Genomic DNA, 12094 nt, shown 5'->3' with positions numbered 1-12094 from the left:
AGAGATGTACTGGCCCCTGGCAGATTACAGAAAAAGTGTACCCCACCCCAGCCAGTGTGGTGTAGTGGTTAAGACTGGTAGTCTCGTAATCTGGTGAACCGTGTTCGCTTCGCCACTTCTCCACATGCAGCTGCTGGGTGACCTTGGGCCAGTCACACTTCTCTGAAGTCTTTCAGCCCCACTCACCTCACAGAGCGTTTGTTGTGGGGGAGGAAGGGAAAGGAGAATGTTAGCCGCTTTGAGACTCCTTCGGGTAGTGATAAAGCGGGATATCAAATCCAAACTCTTCTTATGCTAGAGATCAAGACTGAATATGCAATGCATATGTTCAGTATGGATGGCTATTCGGAAACGTGTCATAAGTTACAGCCAGAGGCCATCAAAGTGGTATACAAGATAAAAACAGGAGAAAATACTAAACCCAATTTCTAAAAGTAGTAACATAATTTCTTGAAAGCAATAAAACCGTATCTACAGATACATGGTATTACATGTGCATGTGAAGTTCACATTTTGCATATTTTCATGAAACTGACGGATGCCAAAAATATTCATAAAGTTAAAACTTAGAATTAGCTGTCTGTTATCCTTAAAAGGGACGCGGGTGGCGCTGTGGGTAAAAGCCTCAGCGCCTAGGACTTGCCGATCGAAAGGTCGGCGGTTCGAATCCCTGCGGCGGGGTGCGCTCCCGCTGCTCGGTCCCAGCGCCTGCCAACCTAGCAGTTCGAAAGCACCTCCGGGTGCAAGTAGATAAATAGGGACCGCTTACCAGCGGGAAGGTAAACGGCGTTTCCGTGTGCTGTGCTGGCTCGCCAGATGCAGCTTTGTCACGCTGGCCACGTGACCCGGAAGTGTCTCCGGACAGCGCTGGCCCCCGGCCTCTTGAGTGAGATGGGCGCACAACCCCAGAGTCTGTCAAGACTGGCCTGTACGGGCAGGGGTACCTTTACCTTTACCTATCTGCTTGTAGTAATTCTATATGATGCGCCTTGTGCGTGTCCTTGTTTGCAGGAAATGCTGCCTTGGAAAGATAGGTTGCTTGTAAAAGACAATATCAGTCTGTGGCTGAGAGAGACTACATACAAACCATATATTTAAAAAATATTCCCCACGCCCCCAAGAATCCTGGGAACTGTAGTTTGTTAATTGTGCTGGGAATTATAGCTTTGTGAGTTCCCAGGATTCTTGGAGCTTTAAATGTATGGTGTATACACAGCCTGAAGAAAACTTAACCCATTCATAGAAAGAGAAGGGAGGCAGAAAAAATGATAACATGGCATAAAACAAACCACTGGCCTGTGAACAAATATGAAGGAATGTGTTTTATACATTTTTGTGCTTTTTAAATACACCCCCACACCATTTACATCATAGATATACATAATCTTGTAAACTAGATGCCAAGGGGGAAAAACAAATTTATTTCAACTTTGTACTGTCTGTTGTGGTCATACTGCCAAATCCAATTCCAAACATCTGTTTGAATTTGACAACCCAGCTCTCTCTTCCCAAATATTTTGATAGGTGTAGACCAATATATATGAGCTTCCTCAATAAACTCTTCTGATTTTCAGTAATTTCAGTTAAAAAAAAGATACCGTAAACTTATTTTTAGCTTTCATATGGTAGGCAGGCATCTAAGGATAAATATTTCTGCTTCTCTTTCATACAGTGGGAATGCTTCTACTAAGGTGGTATCTGCTGTGACAGATGCACGAATAATGGAAAAACAAAGCATGTTTTCATCTTGAAAACTATTGTTCTACTTGCATTGAAATGTGTGCAGATTTAAGTGATAAAGGCTGGAATGTTAAACATGCTTCATAGAGAGTAAGCCCCACTAAACTTTGAGAGCTTGATCTCTGAGTAAACATGCTTTAAGATTGCTTTGGAAAAGTTCCAGTTAATTGACTAAGATGTTTTGAGTCAGGTGACACATTATTCTCAAGAGGCTGCGGCAGTGTATTTAGAGCACTCTGGCCTGGATCAAAAGACCCATGAAAGTTATTCCAGTGTGATGTATTTTAGGTTCTCCCCCGCCAATAGCGTTCCCCCATTCACCAAAGACACTGGTTTTAAGTATACATGGAAAAGGTAGGGAATTTCTACTTTTCTACCACTCTTTAAACATCCTGTTTGCAACAGGACAGGATAAATAAGACATTTTAGTAGATAAAGATGTCAAAACTGATGCAGGGGTCAGCAAACCTTTTCAGCAGGGGGCCGGCCCAATGTCCCTCAGACCTTGTGGGGGGCCAGACTATACTTTGAAAAAAATATATGAACAAATTCCTATGCCCCACAAATAACTCAGAGATGCATTTTAAGTAAAAGCACACATGCTACTCATGTAAAAACACGCAGGCCCCTCAAATAACCCAGAGATGCATTTTAAATAAAAGGACACATTGTACTCATGTAAAAACACGCTGATTCCCATGGGCCAGATTTAGAAGGCGGTTGTGCTGGATCTGGCCCCCGGGCGTTAGTTTGCCTACCCATGCTGTAATGTTTCATGTGAAAAAGAATATAGTTCTTCCTTTGTTATGATACCCAGAAAAGATGATTCCACTTTGTAACAGTAGACTGTCTTCTTGAGAATTTAAGGATCATGGGAAATAAACCCTTAAACTTGATATTATTATGTCCTCAGTCCCACCACATTCATCTATTTCTGCTATAATCAGTAATTTCTCTGTCACAACAAATCTGGTATGACACGTGCAAATTCACTCAGAAATAAGTTCCACTGAGCTCAATGGGGGCTTCTCACTACTTGGCATACATAGAATTGCTGCCTTAGCCTTCAAGGTGCTACAAGACTGTTTGTTCTTTTTATCTGTCTGTAGCCTCTGGAATTTTTAGATAAAGGACTTTTCATCTAGGGGACCATATACACAACTCTGGTGAAAGATGGAATATTGCCCATCTACTTAGTGTAAACATTCAGGCCTCTTTAGGCAAGTTTGTTTTTCTTACAATTTAGGACATATAGAAACCTCTTGAGATCAGCAGTATTGGTTACCTGACAAGGTGGTAACTCTTAAAAATGCAGAGTTTAACTCAACAAACAGCTAAAGTGAGGCTTTAAAGCTTTTGTGGACTAGAGCTCACTACATCAGATGCTATTTCATGGCATATGCCACAAGATAATGATGCTTTTGCTGCAACTGTCTATTCCATTGGAAGTCGTCTATTCCATTGGAAGTCGTCTATTCCATTGGAATAGACATGTCTATTCCATTGGAAGTCGTCATTTAACTAGCAGGGATAAGTGCTTTTTGAATTGGCTGTGAATAGGAAGGGATACTAATCAATATGCTGACTATTTTGCTTTAATTTTGTGTGTTAATAGGAACAGATATACTTGGGGCAAATACAAAGAGATAGGTTTTAAGTTACAGTCAGGTTTGATTTTGGGCAGAATTTTTACCCAGCTCAATTTTTTTACCCAGTAGATGTTGTTCCATAGGTTGCCTCACTTCCTTGTGTGGCAAGTTATTATTTGCCAGCAAGTCAGTACATTTCCTTTAGCCATTCCTAGATTATTAAATCTCATTTCTATTATAATGGAGTGTATGGTTTGTTAGGGGAGGGGTAGTATCTCTGGTGGGGGACATGTCATGCTCCTTCTGGGGTAATTTGTCCACCTTTGGTCCCCACCCTGCACTCAGCTGTCACCTGGGTTAGGTGAGTTAGGGACTTGCCCTGCATGCGAAGACAGGCTCCAGAGGATTGAGCAGACAAGACCAATAGCGGGTCCAACTGTCAAGAAGGCGGTTTCTGCACCTGTTGTAGAGGGGAGTGAAGGGCAGATGGGCTTCGCAAACCTGGGAAGGTAGCCCATCTAGAAGAAGCAAAACTGATCCGAAACCTTTGCTGCTTTGTGGGATATCTTAGGAAGAAGAAAAGGTTAAGGAGTAAATCCTTCACAGATCCAGAATGGAGTCCCTAAAATGGTTGAGTGGCGCCTTGTGCACCTTCTTTTGGCAACTCCTAAAGCCAAGCTGGTGCCAAATGTATTGCTCTGCTTTCCTTTGGTCCACATTAGTGAGGCTGAGAGGGTGGTCTTGTCATCTGGGCAGCCCAGGACCTTCATACACACTTCCTAGGCTTGCGCCCCTGGGAGGTCACTTTGGTGCTGCTAATGCAGTGGTTTGACTTCACCCCTGGAGGCACACTCCATTGTCCCCTGAGACAGACAATTATAATTATAATATAATTATAATGATCTAACATGTATGCCAGCAACATAATTCCACAGTATGTATTATTTCTCATTTCCTACCTGTGCTTATAAAGAAAGCAGTAAAGAAAGTGATTGTTCCTATTTGACCATTAAGTCTTTCCCAGATTACCATTTCTGGTGCAAGAAATGTCTAGTGATTACTGTTTTGTGTTTTTCTGTTTCCTCACATCCCCTTCAGGGGATAGAAAGGTTCAGCCTTAATCATGAGGCAACTCTTGAAGGGATGGAACCAAAGCTCTCTCCCACCCCCACCCCCCACCACCATGTGATGTGTTTGGAACAAGATAATCCAATGATATAATCAGACTTCTTCCAACTATTTGAATAGTAGTTAAAAATTAGCAGCAGGCAATAAACGCTGCAAAGTTAAGAGATTTAAGTTTAAACCTGATCTGTTTTATTTAGAACACATACAATTCTTAAGCATGGTTGGCCCTTTTATAGGAAAGTCTGAGACCATTGTTTCTCCATACACGTTGTTGTTGTTGTTGTTGTTGTTGTTGTTGTTGTTGTTGTTGTTAATACTCCACTTTTTCCCATGACAGGCAGATTACAGATAAAAATAAGAACAGCTAAAAACATAGAACACAGTTGGGGAGGGTGGAGTAAGCAGGTGGCAGAAAGAATGGAAATATTGGAGTGGGGTGGTGGAAACTCCAAAAAACTGAGATTGCAGAATGCACAAAAAAAGTATGCATTTCCTACAAAAGTGACACAAAACACTCAGTTCCTGAGTATGCTAAAGCTATCCAATGAAGCCGGCACAATATTTTGCACCACTCCTGTTCCCAGGAACATTGTGAAGGAGTGGTACATGTGGCTGAGCCCTGGGTTTTCTACTCCCTCTGCCCCTTTGAAAACGAATGAAGAAAAATATTAATTTGTTCATAGGCCACTATATTAGTTTCCCAGAGGCATCTAAATTAGAACATCCAAACTTCAAGCAAATATGTGCTTGAGTATTTTTAAGTACCTAGGCCTCTTCCACAGAATTGATTCCAGGGCAGTTTATAAGGTTGTTTTTTAAAAAAAATATTGTGTGACAGTAAGGAAAAGAAGACAAGATTTAGGAACAGATCTTAGCAAAATCTTAGCGCCTCATTGCAACAGAAGAGTGAATGGAATAAGGATGTACAGCAGGGAAGTCAGATGGAATGTTGGGTGGAGTTAAAATGAGATATAGGCAGAGAAATTAGAAACTTGAATGGAGGGTTGATGTGGGAACCAGAGAAAGGCTGAAGGGGAAAACAACAAGTGTGACACATAGTTAAAGTCCATTAAGAAGGATTAGGATAATCAGTCTGGTTAGGTCAGGAAGCTAAGAACCCTGTAGGGAAGGAGTTTGTGGGTGGCACTGTGGTCTAAACCACTGAGCTTCTTGGGCTTGCCGATCAGAAGGTCGGTAGTTTGAATCCCCACGACAGGGTGAGCTCCCATTGCTCTGTCCCAGCTCCTGCCAACCTAGCAGTTTGAAAGCATGCCAGTGCAAGTAGATAAACAGGTACCACTGCGGCAGGAAGGTAAATGGCCTTTCTGTGTGTTCTGGTTTCCGTCATGGTGTTCCATTGCACCAGAAGTGGTTTAGTCATGCTGGCCACAGGACCTGAAAAGCTGTCTGTGGACAAACACCGACTCCTTCGGCCTGAAAGTGAGATGAGCATCATAGTTGCCTTTGACTGGAATTAACCATCCAGGGGTCTTTTACCTTTACCCTACTTAATCTGGATGTAACATTTCTTAAGAAAATACCTGTTTGTGTTTTTAACAGTCCATGTTGCAGTTTGGGTGGATTCCAGGGTAACTATATCTCACCCCATCTGACCTGTGTAGATACACTTGAGTAGGGCTACAGAGAGAGACCCACTGTTCTCTATATGTCAATAGGTGGCGGCAGCAAGTATTTTGAGGGAAGTTTGGGCTCAGTTGAGTAGCTGAGGGCCTTACAGATGAGTATCCAGGGTCAGCCTCTAGCAGAAAACCTACTGAACCTCAAACATCACTGGGCTTTTAAACTTTTTTTTTTTTTTTTTTACAATATGGGAAGGTTCTCAACTCAGTGGTAGAGCATATGCTCTGTATGCAGAAGCCCTCAAGTTCAATTCACACCATCTCTAGGTAGGGCTGAGAGAAACTCATGTCTGAAAGGCTGAAGGCAATACTGAGTTAGGTGGATGAATGGTCTGATTCTGTATAAGGCACCTTCCTATGTTCCTACAATTGATCCTAAGAGCAGTGTCTGGGACATGCCACTTGTGGAACGTAATTAATGCAGTATGGAAATTAATGCAGTATGGAAAGAAGAAAATCATTTCAAAATTGAATGTACCTACATACACACTTTTAAAACCATTGCAAAACCAAACTATATTTAAAATGGCACATATCTATTCACCTATGCATTAATCACTAAGATAAATTCCAGTACTAAACCTCATTTCCAACCCTTCCTTATACCTGTTTTCAATGACCAGGTGGATGGAACAGTGCACCACTGAAACATACACTGCTGGGGAAAACTGACCTCTAAGAGAACTAGAGTTCTGGATGGTGGTATATAAGCTGTTAAATATTTTCACAAAGGAATTCTCCAGAGCTGTCACATGGCAAATAATCAACACAATTATTAAAGATACTATTCCACAGGTGTACATTTAATAGGGTGAAGCATCCATTCACTGCAAAATATTCCTAAATATTTGGAGGAAAGTGTATTCTATTCATCACAGTGATACCTGGTCCCTAAAAATATTGCTATATCAAATCCAGAGTAATAAATTCTGCTAGAATAACAAATACATTAGTACAGTGCCTATTTTAACGAGTGATTTCCTGAAAACTCAAATAACAGTAAATTGGAAAGAATGGTTTTGTAGCGCTGACTTTTTCTTTTGCAGATTGTTAAATGGAAAACAGCATAAGAATATAGATATTCTGCAGCAGAGAAGAAAGACATATTTTAGTTGTCTACTTCCTAACTTCATTGGGAAAAATATCTGCTGTGTTAGAATTAATTTTCTTCAAAGAAAGTATAGTTCTGAAACTGTAGCTTCTCTGAATTAACAAATATGTTAACAGTAATCTTATTTTCACTTATTAACAGAATAACAAATGCAGAGAAAGAATACAGGAAAAGGAATTTTAAGAATAAACCCCAACAAAAATAGGGTTGGAAGGGGTTTTTTTTTGCAAATCTTTTTAGTTTCTGGGTAATATTTTCTTCATGGTTGCACATTTTTATGTATTTGCCTAAGCTGTGTTTGCCTTCCAATGGACTGTGTATCTGAAATACATGGCTATCCCTCATCATTTGCAATGTAACTTGCATGTTCTAGGTTACATATTCTGTTATTATTTTTTATTGTTTACAAGTGTTAGTCTTACATGGCTGCTGTGAGCTTAGCCATAGTTTGCTTAGTGTTGCATCTGAACCCAGGGCTCATGGTTTATTTTGTTCCAGACAAGCCATGAGCTGTAGCCAAGGTTTGTTCATGACTTGTTGCTCATGCTTTACCTGGGGAAGATAAACCATGATCTTGGGTTTGGACATAACACTAAGCCAAACCATGGCTTTGCTTACAGCAGTGTAGCAGCAGGAGGACAGAAAGAGGAGCAAAGTAGCTGTGAGCTTCCTTCTGGAAGTCCATGTTTGTTCATTTGTGCTAAGCCATAGTTTGGCTTCATGTCATAAGCAAATGAGGCTGGCATGTGCCATCTGCTGTCTTTGCACCAGGCAGGCAAGTTGCCATGTGGTCTGCACAAATTTCACATATCTATGTCTCCCATGATCAATTGACTCACACGGTACTAGGAGCCCTTCCTCCACTCCCTACAATATACAAGTGGATATCCGTGTGTGTCCCCCATGGAATAGGTCTCTTTTAATGGATCATTTCCTCCAGCCCTTCCCTGAGGCCCACATTTTTTGTGATAACCAAGGAGCAATCAACCTGTGAGTCAGATAGGGCTATCATGTCCCTGAAGGCTTTGTTCAGCAACCTCTCAAAGCTTCTGCAGCGGATAGTCATCATGCCTCTTTGCTTTCTACCTGCATAGCTGTCACTGTTATTTGCTCAGTTTGTTTACTTAGGACTGGTAAGATTTCTTCCAGGCAATACCTTGATTGGATGAAGTGGAATAAGAGGTGGGGGCAACATATCATGCAGCAGTTACTTATTAAGTGCCCCTTATTTTAAGTAAGGGCTCTTAATTTTGTGTAAGGGGCGCAGGTGGCGCTGTGGGTTAAAGCCTCAGCGCCTAGGACTTGCCGATCGAAAGGTCGGCGGTTCGAATCCCTGCGGCGGGGTGCGCTCCCGCTGCTCGGTCCCAGCGCCTGCCAACCTAGCAGTTCGAAAGCACCTCTGGGTGCAAGTAGATAAATAGGGACCGCTTACCAGCGGGAAGGTAAACGGCGTTTCTGTGTGCGGCTCTGGCTCGCCAGAGCAGCGATGTCACGCTGGCCACGTGACCCGGAAGTGTCTCCGGACAACGCTGGCCCCTGGCCTCTTGAGTGAGATGGGCGCACAACCCCAGAGTCTGTCAAGACTGGCCCGTACGGGCAGGGGTACCTTTACCTTTACCTTAATTTTGTTAATAGGATTCTGGTACAAACTAGAAAAAGATAGGTTTATTTGAGCCAAACTTGAAGCAGGACTTTTTTACCCCGTTCCCCCCCCCCATTGTGTTTTTTAAAGGTTTTCTTGGGTGAAAAAGTACATACATTGTCTCCATTTTCAGATCATAAAGTTATTTCTGCAGATAAGTTATATTAAATGTGAGATTTTACTACTGTATACAATATAAAGTTGGGGGAGACAAGAGGAGGGGGGAGAGAAGGGGGGCCTTCTATAAATGGTTAAGCCCTTATATGTTTGGTGATTCCTATCTGTACAGCTTTATGTTAGCAGAGATGGATTGTGCGGCATATTTATTTCAGGGGAAATGAACAGCACATCACTTGCAATGATTCCAGACCTGCTCAGCTTGTGATGTGCCCAAGCCAATTCCTCAAGTTTTGCTATCCAAGGCATGCAGCTGAAATAGGTTTTTGAGACCCTAATATACAGGGCCTGTGTTTCATCCGGGATGTGCAAGTCTGTTCTATGCAGATACCACATTCTTCTAGGAAATATCCATATACTTCATCAGGTGTGAAGAACACACCTTGTGTTCAGTTGTGTGCACTGGTAAATAAGTGGACACATGTGCTTGTTACATGTGACATAGCACGTTCAATGTGCTTTTGGTTTTCTTTATGGATGCCATCTCTCTCTGTTTTAAGCGACTTCTAGAGAGGCACACAACCAGCCTTTTATAAACAGTACTGTTTCTCCCTCATTCTAGAACATTACAGCACAATGAATGCTGTCTTAGAATTCCATCAAAACACAGGTACATGCCACGTTTAACATTTTGAACAGGTAGTCCAAGTTAATTGCTCTGTGCCTAGAGGGACTGGTTTGACTGTACAAATAAACCAAACATTGTACAAATAAACCAAACCCCTCCATTGCTGGAACCCTGTATTACTTAAAAGAATTACACTGCTTTTTCTTAATTATCACCTATTTCTCTAAGCAATTTTCAATGGGCTTACTTCTGTCTGTCAGGGATAGATAAAACTGTAGTACAGAAGAGAATTTAAAATTTCAACAGACTCAATAGAACTTCCAAGAAAACATGTGTAGGATGGGAGTGTTCATGTGAGATATGCCTTTATTTTTCTTTTAGACATTTACAAGTGAGACAAAGCTTTTGAAAATACAAATTAAAGATAAAGCAAAACAAAACAGATGTGAAAGGTAAGTTAACATAACATAACAGGCTACACCACTGGTCAATATTTACATTGCGATGTGTCTTCCAGTTCTGAGCTACAACTGCTTCTGCAGTCAAGAGTAAACGACTCAACAATTCTTTATGATTACAATCTAAATATCTATCCACAAACATATTGAACATAATGAATGCTGGAGATGGATGTATTCATTGACCAGTAATTGCACAAATCTCTTGGTATACCAACTCCCAAAACACTTGTACCTGGGAACAATCCATCACATATGGAAGTATATGTATCAACCATACCACAACCTCTCCAACATATAGGATAAGCATTAGGGTTTATCTAATGGGACGCGGGTTGCGCTTTAAACCACTGTGCCGCTTGGACTTGCCGCTTGGAAGGTCGGTGGTTTGAGGCCCCGCGGCGGGGTAAGCTCCTCTTGTTCGTCCCAGCTCCTGCCAACCTAGCAGTTCGAAAGCACGTAGTGCTTCCCACTCCAGCGGGAAGGTAAACAGTGTTTCAGTGTGCTGCTCTGTCTTCACCAGAAGCGGCTTAGTCATGCTGGCCACATGACCCGGAAAAACTGTCTGCGGAAGCAGACAAACGCTGACCCCCTCGGCCTGTTAAGCAAGATGAGCGGCGCAACCCCAGAGTCATTCACGACTGGACTTAACTGTCAGGGGTCCCTTTACCTTCCTTGGTGTCGAGTACAAATTATGCAGTATTTTCACCTACAGCTCCCTAGTAGTAGCAGATGTTGTTTTATATGCTGGCTTTAAGCACAAAGCATTCCAGTCATTTATTTCTATTTGTCTAACTAGCTCTTTTCCCCACAGTATATGTAGCAAATAAATTTACTCCTTATCAGATTCAAAGAGCCGGTTATAAATGTTAGAAACCAGCCCTCTTACCACTCCTGAGTAACTAACGATCTCCTTTTCAAATGCTGTAAGTTGATGTGCAGCAGCCTCTAAGAGCGCTGGGGATAAAAGAAAATATTAAAGTCGAGCCTGCAGTATCCAAGTGCACGTTACAGGTTCTGCCTTTCACATCGGGCTACATAATAAAAAAAATCAAACATATTTGATTATTTACCGTGTGTGTGTGTGTGTATAACTGAATTTGTATACTGCTCTTCATCTGCAGATCCCAGAGGTATTTCACGAGATAAAAATACAATATGAAAAACAAGAAGTTCGTTAAGTTTCTTGGTGATTTGGACCCCTAAATACTGAAAAATGGTGCACACTTACTTGTAAGGTAGGCGTGCCCAGAATTGAGAGAGATTAACTGCATCCAGCAGCGGCTTCTAATAGTGCAGCTGCGAGACAAGAAGTCCTTCCCCGGGGGAGTTTCCCTTCGGGGCTGACTTTCGAAGCCATATAGGGCAAGAGAAGGTCCCAAGCTGAACCTGTGGCTTAGCAGCGCGAAACCCTTAGGGGCGCCATTGCAGACGCCGAGAGAAATGTTGAGGAGCAGTTCTCAAAAGTGCGGAGTTGTTTTCTGGTGGTGAAAGAAGTTTGGCAACGGAGGCAGGAAAGAGGACAAAGCAGACGTGGCCGGCTGCCTTCTGAAACTCAGCCGGGCCTCCTCTTGTCTCTCGCTCCCAACCTTCAGGGAACTAACCGACTTTCCTGACTGAAACGACAGCCTTCCTCCCCCGCGTCCCTTGCTCCCTCACCCCTACTTCACTTCACCAAGTTAATAACGTACTATTATCGTGACGCAAGTATAAATTACAATAAATGTCAGCGGCAGTTCACGGCGTCGTGTTATAATCAAGGCTAGCGTGGTTAACATAAAGGTGCTTCCCTTGAAGGAAGCCGCCACGGCGTTTGAGCCGGGAGAGAGAAACGCGCACAAAGAAGGAAGGCAAAGCCCATATTCGAAAACCTCAATTCTAACTGCCCCCCCCCGCGCACCCCGCCTCCTCCTCCAGACGCGGCTGCTAATCTGCTTCCGTGACGTCGCCGCTCATGGCAGCCAATGAGCTTGTGCAAAGGGGGACCTGGTACCGGCGGGAGGGGCGGGAGCTCCTCCTCCTCCTCTTCTTCTAGATGAGA

The 12094-nt window shown here is 42.6% G+C and overlaps 1 long non-coding RNA gene across 3 annotated transcripts in view; it reads right to left on the bottom strand.

Moving 5' to 3' along the window:
• LOC310842088 overlaps window positions 1-12071 on the bottom strand; it is a 34886-nt gene extending 22815 nt beyond the window's left edge. The window contains exons 1-3 of one of the 3 annotated variants that reach the window (XR_014562840.1): window positions 11285-11964; window positions 10943-11010; window positions 9944-10494 (exon numbers count right to left, since the gene is read on the bottom strand). This is a non-coding gene — a long non-coding RNA (uncharacterized lncRNA). Of the gene's footprint in view, window positions 1-9943; window positions 10495-10942; window positions 11011-11284 lie in introns of those variants that run through there. The other 2 variants (XR_014562841.1, XR_014562839.1) reach the window with 2 other exon arrangements.
• Window positions 12072-12094: the final 23 nt, after the last annotated feature.

Source organism: Podarcis gaigeae (genome assembly GCF_964106915.1).
Source record: "Podarcis gaigeae genome assembly, chromosome: 3".
NCBI classification, from domain to species: Eukaryota; Metazoa; Chordata; class Lepidosauria; order Squamata; family Lacertidae; genus Podarcis; species Podarcis gaigeae.
The sequence above is the reverse complement of the archived record's forward strand: the minus strand, read 5'-3'. Positions and strand labels throughout refer to the sequence as shown.